The 18,264-nt window shown below is 43.4% G+C and overlaps 1 protein-coding gene across 3 annotated transcripts in view; it reads left to right on the top strand.

Annotated features, from left to right (window-relative positions):
- PLCL1 (phospholipase C like 1 (inactive)) overlaps positions 1–18,264 on the top strand; it is a 654,229-nt gene that overhangs the window by 479,768 nt on the left and 156,197 nt on the right. Inside the window, exon 1 of one of the 3 annotated variants that reach the window (XM_033945220.1) lies at positions 16,256–16,386. The exons of the other annotated variants lie outside the window; for them this stretch is intronic. The gene's annotated coding sequence lies outside the window, so the exon portion shown is untranslated. Of the gene's footprint in view, positions 1–16,255; positions 16,387–18,264 lie in introns of those variants that run through there. 3 annotated transcript variants of the gene reach the window in all.

Here is an 18,264-nt window from a genome sequence, read left to right as displayed (position 1 = left end):
TCAAACGCAGCTGAAATGTCGAATTGTAATAGTACTGTTTGTATGCCTTTGCTGTTGATGTTAGTTCAAGTAACAATGTTTCAGTGCTATCCATTATTCTAAAGGCATGCTGTGAACTGTGAAAGCCATCTGTATGGTTTATAAAGTCCTTTAGTTGCGTGTTAATGCAGAATTCTAGTAGTTTAGCTGGGCATGGTATTCTTGCAACAGGTTTGAAGTTTTCAACCTTAGTCAAGTCTGACCCTGATGCTTTAGGTATGGGGGGGGGGGGGGGAGGGGATCAAGGCAATGGCCGATAGCATGTTTGGATAAATACCTCCTTCTAAGCAGAGATTGACAAAATCTGTCAATAATATTCAGCATGCTATCTGTATAAATTATATATTCTAATCTGAATGCATAAGTTAAACGGGTCTTACTTGATATGGGTCAATTACAGATATAAAGTTAGGTTGCCATATTCAGCAAACAGACTTAAGCATATGTGCACAAAACTATATGGATAAGTACCGGTAGTCTATATTTGATGTGGTCACTTGACCACTGAATATTGCCTTCTAGTAATTTACCTATATTAAATTTATTTGTACAGACTGAGATAATATACTTCTTATAACTTTTTCTCTTGTATTGCACTGTATGTCAGCAAATGATTGCAGAGGATATCGCCAAAGGTTATTTATCTGTCTAACAAAAAAACCCAAAAAAAATCAATAATGAAAAGAAACCACTTACAGATTTCCCAGTGGAAGACATTATTTCAGCATGAGTTTTTGACCTTCTGTGTAAGACAGATTACTCTTTTTAGTTTTTTTTAAAAAAAAGTTTAAAAAGTGTATTGTTGCCCTTTTGATAACAACATAAGAAGGCATTACTAGATTTCAGTAAACAAAGTTCTATGTTTTGTTAGTCCTGGTGCTAGCAGTGGTGAACTTTACTGCTCATGATACTATGTTAAATCGGGGGAGGGTTTCTAAGTTACTTGGGGATATTGGGCTAGATTCAGTAAATGACACTCAAATATAGAAACATAGAAACATGATAGCAGATAAAGGTAATCTAGTCTGCCCATCCACAGTAACCATTATCTCTACCTCTCTCTAAGAGATCCCACGTGCCTATCCCACACCTTCTTGAATTCAGACAGTCTCTGACTCCATCACTTCTTCTGGGAGACTGTTCCACGCATCTACCACCCTTTCTTTAAAAAAGTATTTCCTTAGATTATTCCTGAGCCTATCACCTCTTAACTTCATCCTATGCCCTCTCATTCCAGAGCTTCCTTTCAAATGAAAGAGACTCGACTCAAGCACATTTATGCCACATAGGTATTTAAATGTCTCTATCATATCTCCCCTCTCCTGCCTTTCCTCTAAAGCAGGGGTGTCAAACTCAATCACATATGGGGCCGAAATCTATAACATAGGCTAAGTTATGGGCCAAATTTTTAATTAAGATATTTAGGGGTCCTTTTATTAAGGTACGCTAACCGATTTAGCGCGTGCTAAATGTGCACCTTAATAAAAGGACTCCTTAATCTTAGTAGAAGTATAGGGTTACAACCTCTCCAACTCTGGCTCTATGATGTAAACAAAACAAATAAAAAAGACTTTTCCTCTCCCTTTGTATTATTCTATGCCAGGTATGACTATTGTAACAGTACAGTATATACAAGTGTCATCAAGTTCAATTTGCTTGTAAACCCTAAAGAACCCAGTGGCTAGGATCCTCTGCAATGTAAAACATAATGATCATATAACTACTCTTCTTAAATACCTTCTTTGGTTCCTGATTGAATAAAGGGTAAAATTTAAAAATCTAACATTGGGGGAAGGAGGAGCCAAAATGGTGGCTGGTTCTTGACAGCATTCTACCATTCTAGTTTGAGTTTTACCTCAGAAATTGCTGTTTGGGACGTCTTTGGAATACGTTTTTCTCTTCTTTGATGCCTCACACCAAACAGAAGGGAATGATCAAGCCTGTTCCACAGCTGGCTGCATTTTCACCTCCATTACAGCCTACAATTGTTCAGGTGCTGGATCATATCACCGTCAAGGGAGGAGCATTTGACTCCCTGGGCCATGATGTCTCCTTATCCCCCCCCTCCCACCTGATGGCTAACATCTCACCGTGTCTAGCAGAATCGAGGGGATTGGCGCCAAGTCCTGGGAAACTCAAAGAAGTTAGGCCAGGGTGTGGAATTGGTGAATCCTTACCCTTGAAGGAGCTGGTCAAATTGGAAACATTAAAGAAATTGGGAATGCAGCTTTGGAATCAGTAGTGATTCTGGAAACACTTTAGATAGCGATAAAGAAGCTAGATGGGATGGTATAAAAGACTGCACAGCTCAAAGAGGGTCCCAATAGCGCACAACCATCTCCAGGCACAGCCATCAGGTACAGTGCAGCACCGCCAATGTTAAAAGGAGTCGCGTCGAAATTGGAGCCATGCCGCTGCCGTAACACATTTCCTCTGCTGCAGTCCTGCCCCTCCTCTGATGTATGGGACTGCAGCAGAGGGAACGTGATGAGGCAGTGGCAGCAAGGCTCCAATTTCGACGTGGCTCTTTTTAACCTTTGCGGAGCTGCACTGCATCTGATGGAGGGAGGGAAGAAACAGCGAGCCAAATCTCAGCGACGACAGGAATTGTTTGGCGGGTCAAATTTTAGTACCCCATGGGCCAAAGTTTGACATGTCTGCTCTAAAGTATGCATATTAAGATCTTTAAATCTGCCTTATGATGAAGACCATGCACCATTTTAGCAGCCTTCCTCTGGACCTACTCCATCCTTTTTATATCTTTTTGAAGGTCTCCAGAATTGTACACAGTATTCTAAATGAGGTCTTATACAGGGGCATCAATACCTCCTTTTTCCTACTGGCCATACATCTCCCTATGCAACCTAGCATTCTTCTAGCTTTCGCCATCACCTTTTCAACCTGTTTGGCTACCTTAAGATCATCACATACAAACACACCCAAGTCCTGCTCTTCTGTTGTGCACATAAGTTCTTCACCCCCTAAACTGAATCGTTCCCTTGGGTTTTTGCAGCCCAAATGCATGACCTTGCATTTCTTAGCATTAAATTTTAGCTGCCATATTTCAGACCATTCTTCAAGCTTTGTAGGTCTTTCTTCATGTTATTCACACCATCTGGGGTGTCTACTCTATTGCAGATTTTGGTATCATCCACAAAGAGGCAAATCTTACCTGACAGCCCTTAAGCAATATTGCTTATAAAAATGTTATAAAGAATAGGCCCAAGTACAAAACTTTGAGGTACACTATTGGTAACATCCCTTTCCTCAGAGCGATCTCCATTAGCCACTACCCTCTGTCATCTTCCACTCAACCAGTTCTTGACCCAGCCCATCACTCTGTGGCTCATCCCAAAAGCACTCAGTTTATTTATTAAATGTCTGTGTGGAATACTGTCAAGGCTTTGCTAAAATCTAAATACACCACATCTAGCACTCTCCCTCTATCCAATTCTCTGATCACCCAGTCAAAGAAATTGATCAGATTTGTCTGCCAAGACCTACCTTTAGTGAATCCATGTTGCCTCTGGTCCTGTAATTCACTGGATTCCAGAAACGTCACCGTTCTCTGTTTTAAAAGTGTTTCCATTAATTTGCTTACCACAGAAGTCAGACTTACCGGCCTGTAATTCCCTCTTCTTCCCTAATTCCATTTTTGTGTAGAGAGACCACATCCGCCCTTTTCTAGTCCTTCGGTAGCACTCCTGACTCTAGAGAAGCATTGAAAAGATTAGTGGAGCCACCAGAATTTCCCTAAGTTCATTCAGCACCCTTGGATATACATCATCCAGCCCCATTCCTTTGTCTACCTTTAATTTAGCTAGCTCCTCGTGAATACAAACCTTTGAAAATCGATCAGGGTCTACCACTCCTCCATCCTCCATTTGTCTTTTGCAGTCCTGCTTCCGGATCTACAGCTATGAACACAGAACAGAAATATTTGTTAAGCAATTCAGCCTTTTCTTTATCAGCTTCTACATATTCCTTCCCTTCATTTTTGAGTCTCACAATGCCACTTTTGCATTTCTTCCTATCACTGATATATCTAAAAAATGTGTGCTATTTTTTCTTCAGTTTGAATCTTTGCTTTCCTGACTACTCGAACAACCTCTCTTAACTTTTTCAGATATGTTTGCAATCTTTTGTTGTTTATGAAAGCTAACCTCTTATTCCTTACCTTTTCAGCTACTACTTTTGAGAACCAAAGCGGCCTTCTTTACCTCTTACTTTTACTTACTTGCTTCACAGAAAGGTTTGTCGCCCTTACAATAACTCCTTTCAGTTTTGTCCACTACATTTCTACTCCTTCCAGACATTCCCATCCAGACAACAATTCCTTGACGTAATCCCCCATCAGAAAAAAGTTAGTTTTTTAAAAGTCTAGAACCTTTACTTTTGAATGAGCCCTCTCTATACCCATCTTAATATTTAACCATACCATGCAGTGTTCACTGGATGCCAGATGATTACCCACTGTAACATCAGAAACACTTTCCCTGTTTGTAAGCACTAAGTCCAGTATGACCCCATCCTGTTTGGATTCCATTACCAACTGTTGGAACAATTCTCTTTGTAGAGAATCCAGGATCTCCCTACTTCTAGAAGAATCTGCAATAAGGATAACCCAATCAGCATCCGGCATGTTAAAATCATCTATTAGTAAAACTTCCCCTTTTTGGTATATATATTCTGAATGTCTACTACTAAATCTTTATCCACTTCTTCCATTTGTGAAGGAGTCCTGTATATCACACCAATGTAAATATATGTACCATTCCCTCTTTCCAAATTGATCCACAGTACTTCTTCCTTGCCCTGCAGATCCTGCAGTTGTGTGGCTTTAATATGATCTTTAAAAATAATGCTCCTCCTCCTCCTTTTCTTCCTACCCTATCTTTCCTGAGCAGATTATAGCCCGGTATAACTACATCCCAGTCATGGTTCTCTGTGAACCATGTTTCTGTGATTGCCACTATATCCAACTCATCTTCTTCCATCACAGCTTCTAGATCCAGAATCTTGATTCCCATACTTCAAGTATTAGTATATACAGCTTTCCAGATATTGCCCCCTATTCCCATCCATGTAGAGGTATTCAGTGATTTACTTATCTGAGGGCTTATACTCACCCGGAGCGGGGTTTAATTACTCTGCCCCATCACTTCTAATTTAAAATCCTTTTAGGTAAATTAGCCAGCATGCCACCGAAGACACTTCTTCCCTTCTTTGATGGATTTATACCATCCCTGCTCAGCAGCCCTTGGAAAATCATCCCATGGTCCAGGAAGCCAAAACGTTCTCGATGACACCATCCATGTAGCCACACATTCAACTCCAAGATATGTGCTTCTCTGACCTAGCCTTTACCCTCGAAAGAGTGGTTGGACAAGAATACCACTTGCACACCTGACTTCTTCACCTTCTCTCCCAGAGCCACAAAGTCACTTTTGATACGTTCACAGGGGTACCTGGCAGTATTATTAGTGCCAACATGAATGAACAGCATTGGATAATAGTCATCAAGCTTGATGAGCCTTAGCAATCTCTCTGTAACATCTTGGATTTTGGCACCAGGCAGACAGCATACCTCCCAGGACATCATGTCTGATCTGCAGATGGATGCTTCTGTACCCCTCACAAGGGAATCGTCAACCATCACTACCATATGCCTCCTAGTCGTCATGGATCCAGTAATTTTTGGGATTTCAAGCTTTAGTCCTTCATCTCTCTGGGATGCTCTCATCTCCTCCACTTCCAGGGCAGCATATAGGTTCTTCAGTTCAAGGGCGGGTGAAGTCACAGTACCAATCTTGCAGGGTTCCATAATCTGAGTCCAGGTGTCGTCCCTCAGCACAGGCTTTTCTTCCCCATTGCTGGAAATCTTTGATGCCTCATGAACCATTTCATAGATGTACCTTCCATTCTCATGAATGCTTCTCAGTCTTGCCACCTCCTCTCTCAGTTCCTTTACTTCCTTCATGAGGGATTCAAGCTGAAGACAGCTTACACATGGAACTACTCCCTTTGCCTGGGTAACATTTTCTGACTGCACAGAGACAGCAGCTTTGATGACATGTCTCTCAGTCATACTGTGGTTGTAGAAGTACTTACACCTGGAAGAAAAAAGAAAGAAAAGAAAAATCATACCAAAGCAATGCCCTGTTCCTGAAGAACCAAAAAAGCTCTGCTTTGGGATGGGTGGGAAGGAATTAACCTCAAGGGTCACCTGTGGAGTCTGATTTCTAAGAAAGTGCTTTTAGGTTGCATGCTGTGGCATTTGGGCGCACATTGCTATAGAATAGTGCATAGCAAGATGTGCACACAAATTTAAATTAGTGCCAATTAGCACCCAATTTGATTGGCTCATTAACCAATTTAGTTGTTCACATACCTTGAATTGGCACCCAATTGGGGGCACTCTATATAGAATCCTGGGGATTTTGGTAACACCTATTCCCAAAGCAGAAGGTGCGGATTTGACTCTCCCATGTAGTTTTTGACCTATTTATAAATCTCAAAGAAACTCCAGTTAAGCATGTGCTGGGTACTATACCAATTGTTTTCCTCACCCTGGATGCCAGTCTAATACTTGGCAATTGAGTTTTAATGCCAAAAAGTGTAAGGTGATGCACCTTGGTAGCAATAACCCCAGCAGAACATACACCCTGAATGGTGAAAACTTAACAAGAACCATCGCAGAACGAGACCACATTATCAAAAGGATGTGAAGAGAATGGAGTCGGTTCAGCGTATAGCCACTAAGATGGTCTCAGGACTTAAGGATCTCCCATATGAAGAACGTCTAAGCAGACTGCAGTTATAGTCTCTCGAAGAACGCAGAGAAAGGGGTGACATGATAGAGACATTCAAATATCTTACGGGCCGTATTGAGGTGGAGGAAGATATCTTCTTCCTTACGGGGCCCACGGCAACCAAAGGGCATCCGCTCAAACTCAAGGGTGGGAGATTTTATGGTGACATCAGGAAATACTTCTTCACCGAAAGAGTGGTTGATCGATGGAATAGACTTCCATGTCAGGTAGTTGAGGCCAGTAACACACTTGACTTCAAGGGACGATGGGATAAACATGTAGGTTCGCTCCGGGGAAATGCTTAAAAAGAGGGTTGTTGTTGAGGAAGGGTTCTTGGAGTGGGTTCACTCCGGGAAATTCTTAGAGGGAGGGTTCTTGTTGAGGGAGGGTTCTTCAAGTGGGCAGACTTGTTAGATCGACGGCCCTTTTCTGCCGTCATACTCTATGTTTCTATGTTTCTCTAACTAAAACAACTTTTTTAACAGGGGAAAAAAGGCCTTAGAAGCCACGGGGCACACCTTTGTACCGGAGCTATGAGAGAGAGTTAGGTGTTCTCATCGGTTCTCCCCCATGCTTCTATCATTGGCCAAAAAAACCCCGATTTGGTAGCATATGTTTCAAAGTTCAAATATACTGACAAATATCTCAGCAAATTAAATATCAATTCTGAAGTGAAATGCAGGCATAGCTTATCTTTGAAATTTTTGATTCTCTGCTGAGCACTGTTCCCTTCTCTGTGTCTCCATATCTGCTCACTTCTCTGTCTTTGTGCAGACTAAACTTATAGCATCCCTGCTGTATTCCGCTGATTATGGCCAACGTTTCACAATTTGAATAATCATTTCATCAGGACTCTGCATGGAAGAAACAAAAAATCAGTAGTGAAAGACAGAAACATTAAATCAATGTAAAGGTAAAATATTACCTAATGTGGCAAAAATGCTTGTAGTCTTAGATAGAAGCATGGGGGAGAGCCAATGAGAACACTTAGCTCTCTCTCATAGCTCTGGTGCAAAGATGTGTGCCCCATGGCTTCTGAGGCCTTTTTCCCCCTGTTAAAGTTATTTTAGTTGATTCACTGGCATCCAGGGTGAAAAAATCAATTGGTATAGTACCCAGCACATACTTAACTGGAATTTCTTTGAGATTTATAGATTTATTTTTACCCAGTTCCTCCATTTTTTATTTTTATTTTGTGGTTTCTGATCACTCTGGATGTGGTACCTTAGGAATAACAATTTCAAATGATAGAACACCTAGGGTTCTAGGAATTATTTTGAACTTTGCTCTCACAGTAGAGCCAGAAGAGAAAAAAATATTTGGGACTATATTTCTTAAAATGAAACATTTATGCTTTACTAGATCTTATTATTTTGAGGATCATTTCAGATAGTTAGTTCAATTACTGATCTTACCTCAGATTGACTATTGTAATGCTTTATATTTGGGAGTCTCTATAAAAGTGATGAATTATCAACATACATTATTACATCACTTACAACAATTCAGAGTGAAAACCAAATCACCAATAACAGTAAACACTTTAAAATCTAGTGTTACACTCATCAATTAAATGAGTTTGTAAAGAGCCAAGTTTTCAAACATTTAGGAAAGCTTTACAAAAAGCTTTCCAAGTAACTGGAAATCTCATCAGAAGTGACGGCAGAAGGGAATTGAGGCCGATGCGAGCAGCAAGTGGAAGATGCTGCTCATACCAGCGAACATTTAAAGAAGTACACAGGGGGGCAGAAAGGAGGAGAGGTGCCGGTGTCCCCCCCAAAGATGGAGCCCAGGGCAGTCCACCCCCTCCCCCCTTACTACGCCACTGTGTGTCACCCCAACCTTAACAGTTTGGGTTTTTTTAGTGTTTAGTTTGAGATGGTATCTTCCCGCCTATTCTTGCACTTTAGTTAGCATTCTGGACAATATTGTAGTCATCCTTGCTTGGTTCAGACATACAGGGATTAGTAGAAAGACACATTCTACATATTAGAAGAACTATTCCCCTTGGTCTGAGGCTTATCGAATTAGATGTGGCTATGAAGATGTTATATAATTGTGGTGAGATGGGAGATCCTTGTGGTACTCTGAATGGTGGAAACCAGCAGTCAGAGAAGGCTCCATCTTTTAACACTTTGTAGTGTCTTTTTGTCAGGAGTCCTTAGAAAAATTATCATTCCTGAGATTCCTATTTCAGCTAGTCTATTTAGCAAGAGTGTGGTTGACCATGTCAAATGCTGCTGAGACATCAAACTGTAGTAGTAACATTTGTTTACCTGGGCTTAATTTTCAATGTCAGATCAACCAAGCGTGTTTCTGTACTGTGTTCGTTTCTAGAGTAAATCATGTTTTATTGATGTACAATCAGCAAATACACCATACAAAACATTAGGACAATAAGGTCGAGAGTACCAAAAGTACAACAAAACAACTTTTTGAATAAACCCCCGTTCCAACCCACACTCGCTCCCAATTGCTAACACACCCTCCACCCCAGAATCCCCCCTCAAATCCCTCCCCATACCAGAAACAAACCAGAGAGACTGCTGAGCAAGCTGTGTTCTTATGCCGCTCAGCAAGCACCAAACAGGACAACCTCACCCCAATCACCCCCCCCCCCGAATCGATCCCCTACCCTACCCAACTAACAAGCCACACTCACCTGTCCATCCACACCAACCGTCCATACTCAGCCAAACAGCATAACATCCATCCCAGGAAAGCAGCCAAGGGCTCACAGTATCATCAGCTAAAATGAGTTTAAGACCAGACTTCTGGCCCTAGGGGAAAGCGATTGAATATAGGAGTCCCAGGTCTGCAAAAAAACTTTTTTCCTCTGGAAGGATAATCGGGCATGACGTTGCTCCAAAAGCATCAAGTTATGAAAACGATTCCTCCAAGCCCAGTAAGCAGGTGCGGTCGCTTGCATCCAGACACTAAGTATGAGCTTTTGTCCTATAACCGCAGCCTTCCGGATCAGCATCTGATGTCCCCGAGCAGACACCCTCAAAGATTCATACCGATCCAAAAGCAAACCCACCGGTGACATCAGAAGAGATTGGCCAAAAAGCCTTTCCAAAAATCAGATTGCGGCCCTCCAAAAAACTTTCACGTGAGGGCACCCCCAAAAGGCATGAAAAAAAGAATTATAGCCCTGTTGACATTTAGGGCCGGCTGGGGAAGAAACAGCCCCGGCTTTATGCACCCGCTCCTGGGAAAAATATGCTCTATAGACCACTCGAAATTGGCATTCCCTCAGTTTGGCGCTAATAGAAAGAGAGGAAATGCGGTTAATAAGGGAAGGAAAATTCAGAGACTCGACAGATATACACAGATCTCTCCCCCAGCGATGCCCCAAAGCCTCATAAGATTGCTGAGGAGAGAGGCAACGTAGAGCACCATGCAACGCAGACACCGTCAGACTACTAGTATTAAACTGGGCAATAAAGAGACGAAGACGATGGCCCAAATGAAGCCGTAGACCCGGACGAGCCAAGGACTCCACATAATGATGAATTTGTTTATAGGCAAATAAACCTCCCACCCCCAAGTAATGGAGCATGGAAAGATCTCCCCAAGATTTCATAGCCCCCTCAGCGACCAATAAATGTTCAAGATAAAGCAGACCCTCTCAGAACCTTCTTACAAAGACGGGGTTATCACTGCCAGGAAGGAACTGCGGATTATCCCAAATAGACAACTGATCCGAAACCTAAGGGTCCCCTCCCAGCAACCCAACCAGGGCTCTCCAACAGAAGCACCAAGAGCGAAGAAGAACACTGAACCATAATACGGGGGGGGGGGGGGGGCAAAAGGCGAACGGGTATCTGGGATAGCGAAAACAAGTGCCAAGGTTGAAAAAGAGCTGATTCAAAGTCCCGAGAAAGATAATCATCGCTTCCTAAGCACCAGTTGCCCAAGTAGCGAGGCAAGCAGGCCAAGTTGTACAGGCCTATATCTAGAAGTCCCAAGCCACCGGTCCTCCCCGGGTCAAACAAATAAGTAAGCGAGATCTGAGACTTCTTACCCTGCCAGAGAAAGCGAGTCAACTGCCTATGAAGCTGTTGAAGATCCCTGTGCCGAAGACAAAGGGGCAGTAACTGAAGCACATATAGCCAGCGGGGGAAAACAACCATCTTATACAACTGAACTCTACCGTAGAAGGAAAGAGGCAGGGGCATCCACTGCGCAAAACTACAAGTCATAGCGGCCAACAAAGCATCTACATTAGCACGATATAGCCTTCCCACACAACTCGTGAGCTGCACCCCCAAATACTTGAATGAACCTTCCACCCAACGTAAAGAAAACCGATCCAGCCACTCCCGACACACAGAGTCTACAGTAGCTAATGCCAAAGATTTATCATAATTAAGCTGAAAGCCAGAAAAATCACCATACTCTTCGAAAAGCGACATAAGAGTTGGGTAGGAAGCCCACAGGGACGTCAAATAAACTAACAAATCATCGGCAAATGCCGAGATCTTAAATTCCTGACCTCCCAGACAGACTCCCTGAACCTCCGTATTGGCAGTGATCTCGCGAATCAAGGGATCTAACGTGAGCACAAAGAGAAGAGGTGACAAGGGGCAACCCTGTCTAGTACCCCTCTGAATCGGAAAAGCCTCCGAGGAAATCCCATTGACCAACACCGTGGCTTGCAGATTATGATACAACGCTTTCATCGCGGCACTAAAGAAGCCCCCTATACCATAATGTTGAAGAGTACAAAACAAAAAGTCCCAAAAAACTCTATCAAAGGCCTTGTGGGCATCAAAACTGACCAGCAAAGAAGGAACCCTCTCACGCTCCACCCACTCCAGGGATGCCAGAATAGTACGCAAATTCCGAGTGGAAGACCTACCCTGGACAAACCCGACCTGAGGGTCCGCAATAAGCGAAGGCAAAATCATCGCTAGCCGGTTGGCCAATAATTTCGCAAAAAACTTTGCTTCAGCATTCAAAAGGGAGATGGAGTGGTAAGAGGAGGCCTGCAACGGATCCTTCCCAGGCTTAAGTAAAACCACAATCTGAGCTACCTGAAGAGAAGGCGGAAGAGCCTCAGCACAGACCGCACCATTAAACACGTCAACTAGAACACGTCAACTAGAACAGGAGCAAGGTCCACGAGTAGAAGTCGATAAAACTCATTCCGAAAGCCATCGGGCCCCACTGCCTTATGCAATGGGGAACCTCCAATGACCACCGTTAACTCATCAACCGTGAAAGGGGCCTGCAATCGTGCGTTCTGAGTCTCCGACACCACCTGTGTGCGTTTCTAAACCATGTTAGTAGGGTAATAGTAAATTCCATTTTGAAATATAATCTTTTAGTTGGGTGGCGACTACAAACTCTATCAACTTCGTCATGAATAGTATGCTTGCTACCGGTCTGTAGCTTGCAGCTTTTATTACTTAGAAAAATGTTTTTAAAGCAGGCATCCTATTCTGGAAACATCACATGCATACTTTACTTTTCCATTTCCATGTGCTAGGCAATTATATTTCCATGTGCTAGGCAATGCTAGGCCATCTCCGGAAAAGACCCTAGGTCCATCAAGTCCGGCGATTCGCACACGCGGAGGCCCCTCCGGGTGTACCCTGGCATAGTTTTAGTCCCCAATATCACTCTAAGCTTCTCATAAGGAGATGTGCATCTAGCTTACCCTTACCTATGTCACCTTATGCCACTCATAAGGAGATGTACATCTAACTTACCCTTAAATCCTAGAACGGTGGATTCCGCAATTACCTCTTCTGGGAGAGCATTCCAGGTGTCCACCACTCATTGCATGAAGCAGAACTTCCTGATATTTGTCCTGAACTTGTCCCCCCTTAGCTTCAGTCCATGTCCTCTTATCTGTGTCACATTGGACATTGTAAATAATTTTTTTTCCTGCTCTATTTTGTCGATTCCTTTCAATATTTTGAAAGTCTCGATCATGTCCCCTCACAGTCTCCTCTTCTCAAGGGAGAACAATCCCAGTCTCTTAAGTCGTTCCTCGTATTCCAAGTTCTCCATGCCCTTTATTAGCTTCGTTGCTCGTCTCTGCACCCTCTCGAGCATTTTTATATCCTTCTTTAGGTATGGAGACCAATGTTAGACGTAGTATTCCAAGTGTGGTCTGACTATCGCTCTATAAAGCGGCATTATTACTTTCTCCGATCTACTCATGATTCCCTTCTTTATCATGCCTAGCATTCTATTCGCGTTTTTCGCTGCCTCCGCGCATTGCACCAACGGCTTCAGGGTCCTATTGATTAATACGCCCAGGTCCCTTTCCTGTTCGGTTTTTGCCAGAGTTGCACCTGACATACTATACTTATGTTCCTTATTTTTTCTGCCTAAGTGCATCACTTTGCATTTTTCCACATTAAACTTCATCTGCCATTTATCTGCCCAATTCTCCAATCGGCTCAAGTCGCTCTGGAGTTCCTCACTGTCCTTCTGCGATTTGATTGCCCAGCATAGCTTTGTGTCATCTGCAAACTTGATGATCTCACTGGATGTTCCATCCTCCAGGTCATTGATGAAGATATTAAATAAGATGGGCCCAAATACCGAGCCCTGGGGCACACCGCTAGTCACATTCTCCGTCTGAGAATTTCCCATTTATGCCCACTCTTTACCCTCTGTTCTCCAGCCATTTGCCTATCCATCTTAGTATCTTCTTCTCTTCCATGGCCTTGCAGTTTCCTGAGGAGTCTTACATGTGGAACCTTGTCGAACGCTTTCTGAAAATCCAAGTATATATTATCCACTGGTTCTCCATTATCAATTTGTCTGTTCACTGTCTCAAAAAATTGAAGTAGGTTCATCAAACATGACTTCCCTTTCCTGAATCCATGTTGGCTGGCAATATATATTTTACAAGACCATTAAGCCTAGGATGATGAGACAGAAAATGTTCATAACCTGAAGAGACTTACAGACAACAAAGATATTAGGTTGCTTTTGTGGACTTATTCTCCATTATTCTCCCTGAGAAAGTGCACCCAATAACCTGTAACTGCCAGTGAATTGAAATAATCATGCTGAAAACATTACATTTCACATTGAGGAAAGAAAAGAAAGAGCTCCAAGGTGATGTGTGCATGTGTTCAGTAGAAGCTCTTAGTACATCCTTTGTTGAACTCACATTTATTTATATTTTCCATCAGAGTACAAATTATTCTACTATGCTTTCAGCAGTATAATTTCCATATTGTATTTATTCTTCACCTATACATATTTATGCCATGGTGTCATAGTGTGGGTAGTGTTCAAGGTCTTGGCCTATAAAGAAACTGAAGTTGCTTAACAAATACTGCCCCTACCTTTATTCAGGACAATCACTGAAAAACTAAACTAAAATAAAATAAAGGGAACCTCCTGTGGTAATCTTGACAGCCATCTTGAATCAGCAATGACAGTGGGCAGGAATTAATGTGCTCTGTTCAAGGAGGCCACTAGACTACCAGGGTTTCTTAAGGTAGGCCCAGGCCGAGTACCCGGGGCAGACTGCTACTCTCCCCCCCCCACGACCCTCCTATCCCTCCCTCCCATCACGAGACTTTAAACAGCACTGCTCTACTCTAAGCAGGCTGCTTCAGGGCTTTCTCCTGTCATGATTCCCTCTGGCATGTCACTGCCAGCGAATCCAGCAAGGGTGAGGCCCCAAAGCACAGCACTGGCGGGACCCCCCTGACCATTTCAGGCCCTAGGCCTGTGCCTACTGGGCCTATCCTTTAATCCGGCCCTGCTTCCCCCCCCTTATGCCCTGACATCTCTCTCTTCCATTCCATGGTATGGTATCTCCTTTCCCTCCCTCCCATGGTCTTTGCATCTCTTTCCTCCTTTTCCTGATCTTCCTTCTCCCTCCTTCCCTCTCTCTCCCCAATTGGGTGCAGCAGCATTTCTCTTTCCCTCCCCCCATTGGATACAGCAGTATCATCAGCATTTCTCTTTCCTCCCCCCACCAATTTGGTACAGCAGAAGCTGCATTTCTCTTCACCCTCCCCCCCTAATTGTGTGCAGCAGCATGACTCTTCCCCTTCCCCCTATTGGGTACAGCAGCAGCATCATCAGCATTTCTCTTAACCCCCCCCTCCAATTGGGTACAGCAGAAGCACCAGCATTTCTCTTCCCCCTCCCCCTCTAATTGGGTACAGCAGCATTTCTCCTCCCATTCACTCCCCCTCCCCCCATCTCACACACCCGGCAGATTCGCTACAGACAAAGGCAAGTTGCAAGTTTCCCTTCGTCGCTGACCTATCTCCCAAAGGTCAGCGACAAAGGGAAGCTTACAACTTGCTGCTCTTGCTTACTTCGGGCCTTTCTCATTGCCGGGTCCTGCCTTCACGGAAACAGAAAGTAGGCAGGACCCGGCAGCGAGAAAGGCCTGAAGTAAGCAAGAGCAAGTAAGCTTCCCTCTGTGGCTGGCCTATCTCCCGCATGCTCCGGGGCTCTAACGGACCGTGCCGGCTTCTCTTCCCTACCCCCCCCCGATGTAACTTCCGGTTTCGGAGGGAAGCCGGGTTCGAGCCGCTTGCTGGGTTTTGTTTATTTTAAAGTCCGGCGGGAGTCTTTCGGCGGCTCTTCAGGCTGCGCGTTAAGCAGTGGTGGCAGCAGGATTCGGCAGATGACAGCCGGGCGGTAATCTAAATTTGCTGGGCGGAGCGCCCGGCTGAAAAGCGCTGGGGAGAACACTGAATTGTATATCACTGTTTAATTTATCACATTGATTAATTTGAGCACATGTGAGGTGTCCTATAATGATGTGCAGGCAGAGGGTGATTAACCTGTGCCATATTGTGTAAATCACTGGAGAATTATCTCCCCTCGCTTACCTCTCACGCTGAGGACACCTTGCTTCAGTATAATCATTTATATGATTTATCTTATAAACATTATTACGTGGTCTTTTCCTCAAGTGCTGAGACATCAGGTTGTTCCCACTCGGAGAACCTATTGACTTTTACTGCTTTTCTGTGTGGCTTTAACATTTTTGCTATTCATTATACCTAAACTATTATTCAGTAGAAAAAATTTAGTTTGTTCAATCAAATCCTGTCTGGACATTGGACTTCTATGAGTGAATGTTCTACTTGATTGAACAAACTAATTTTTTTCTACTGAATAATAGTCTAGGTACAATGAAAGTAAATAGCAAAAATGTTTGAGTAGATAATTAAGGAAATCTTTTTCATATTGCTTGCTTATGGACTGGGAAAAAAGACTGTTCAAGCAAATCTCTCCAAAACTGCTTTAATGGAAAAATGTGATTTTTTTGAAGTACTTTGTGAAATTTATTGTTCGACTTTGTTTAAACTTAAAAAGCTGTGTCATTAACAGTGAATCGAATCGAATCGATTCAACAGGGTGAATTGAATCGAATCAAATCAAAATATTTTTCTCTGAATCAGGCAGCACTACAAAAAGGTAACCCAGACCTCAACTGCTCCTTGTCCTTAAGAAGTGCTGAGTGAGGATCTACTAAAGGGAAGAAAAACTCCATTGGAATATCTTACTCGCTGGCATTCAAACTTGGGAAAAGGTAAAACTTGGGCTTGTAGGTTCTTTCATTGCCCTTCTCTTTTACTTTTTAGTTCAGTACTCTGTTTTTTCAGCAAAATCACTTTAGGTAATAGTGTAGCCTTTAGAGTCTCTTTTAGGATTTTTATATAAAAGGTGTTTTAGTCTAGATTCAGGCGAATTCTGGGTCCCCTCTCCGTATTCAGAGAAGCTCGGTTTTCACCGTGATTAGTTGCAGCTTGTTTCGGGTCATTCAACTTTTTATTTCCAACAGGCAGTCATGTAGTTTGGAGATTTGAGTGTCTCGTTTTGAGCCTAGTGGTAGATACAGTTGTATGTCATTGGCCAATGAATGGATTTTTAAGGTGATATCTATTGCCGGTCTGATATAGAGGTTGAAAAGCAAAGGAGACAGGAGAGTACCTTGCGGTACTCCATACTTTATCGGTTTGGGTTGTGATAGAGTGAATTTTAGAAGGACGCTTTTGGTCCTATAGCTCAGGAACAATGAGCGCTCGATCACCGATTCCAATATTTACGAGTCTGGCGGGGAGGCAGGAGTGATCGATGGTATCGAAGGTGGCACTGAGGTCAACATTTGCTTATTTCTGATCTGAAGAAAAAGGGGTTACCTTCAAAAGCTAATCATAAAATGCATTGAGTTCATCCAATAAAAAAGCTATTACCTTATTGCATTTATTTTGTTTGATTACTAAATATTACCTTGAAAAGTGGACTAACGCGGCCACACCATCGCAATAGAAAGTAAAACTCTTCCCCATCCCCACACTCTGCCTGTGATCACTCTTCACTACTGCCACACCAACTCCCATAGAAAACAGGTCACATCACATCCCCCAGGCTGCCTGACAAACCTGTACACCCTCCATGCTCTGACATCTTCTCCTTCCTTTCCCCCTTCCTTTTCCCTTGGTTTGGCATACTTTCCTCCTTCCCTCCAATCCCTGGCATCTCGTTTCATTCCCTCCCTCATCTTCTTTCTCCATCCAGTTGGGTGCAGCAAGTCTCTCCCCCTCTGCTCCTTTTCCTCCTTCTGTCACCCAAGGCCTGGCATCATGAACTTCTTTGGCTAGCAACAGCATTTACAATTCACTGCTGTTGCCAGCTTCAGGCCTTCCTCTCTGCCGGGTCCTGCCTACTTCTGTTTCTATGAAGGCAGGACCCGACAGAGAAGAAGGCCTGAAGCTGGCAACAGCAGCGAATTGTGAATGCTGCTGCCTGAAGAAGTTCATGACGCCAGGCCTTGGGTGACAGAAGGAGGAAAAGGAGCAGAGGGGGAGAGACTTGCTGCACCCAACTGGAGGGAGAAAGAAGATGAGGGAGGGAATGAAACGAGATGCCAGGGATTGGAGGGAAGGAGGAAAGTATGCCAAACCAAGGGAAAAGGAAGGGGGAAAGGAAGGAGAAGATGTCAGAGCATGGAGGGGGAGGGAGAGATGGAAGAAAAGGAAAGAAGTGAGATGCCAGAGAATCAGGGAAGGGAAGATACCAGACTGTGGAGTGCAAAGGAAAGAAAGGAGAAGAGAGAGTTTCCAGAGCATAGGGGACGGGGTGTTGACAGAGAGAGAAAAATGGAGAGTTGGCATTGCTGAAATCAATCATGTACAAAGGAGAAGAGAAGGGGCAAAGGATAGACAGTTTATTGAAGGAGCATAAAAAGAGGGAAGATGCCATATGGAACGGGAAGAGGGTGGACAGTGGATGGAAGGGGCTGATGCTGCATGGAAGACAGAGCGGACAGATGCTGGCTAGAAAGAAGAGTGAAGACAAGATGATTAAAGCAGAAACGACAAAAGGTAGAAAAAAATTTTTTGTTGCTTTACGTAGAATCAAGTAGTATTGTATCTATTGATTAAAGTTTATAAATAGGAAATGGAAA

The sequence above is a fragment of the Geotrypetes seraphini genome, chromosome 5, assembly GCF_902459505.1.
Source record: "Geotrypetes seraphini chromosome 5, aGeoSer1.1, whole genome shotgun sequence".
NCBI lineage: Eukaryota > Metazoa > Chordata > Amphibia > Gymnophiona > Dermophiidae > Geotrypetes > Geotrypetes seraphini.
The sequence above is the reverse complement of the archived record's forward strand: the minus strand, read 5'-3'. Positions and strand labels throughout refer to the sequence as shown.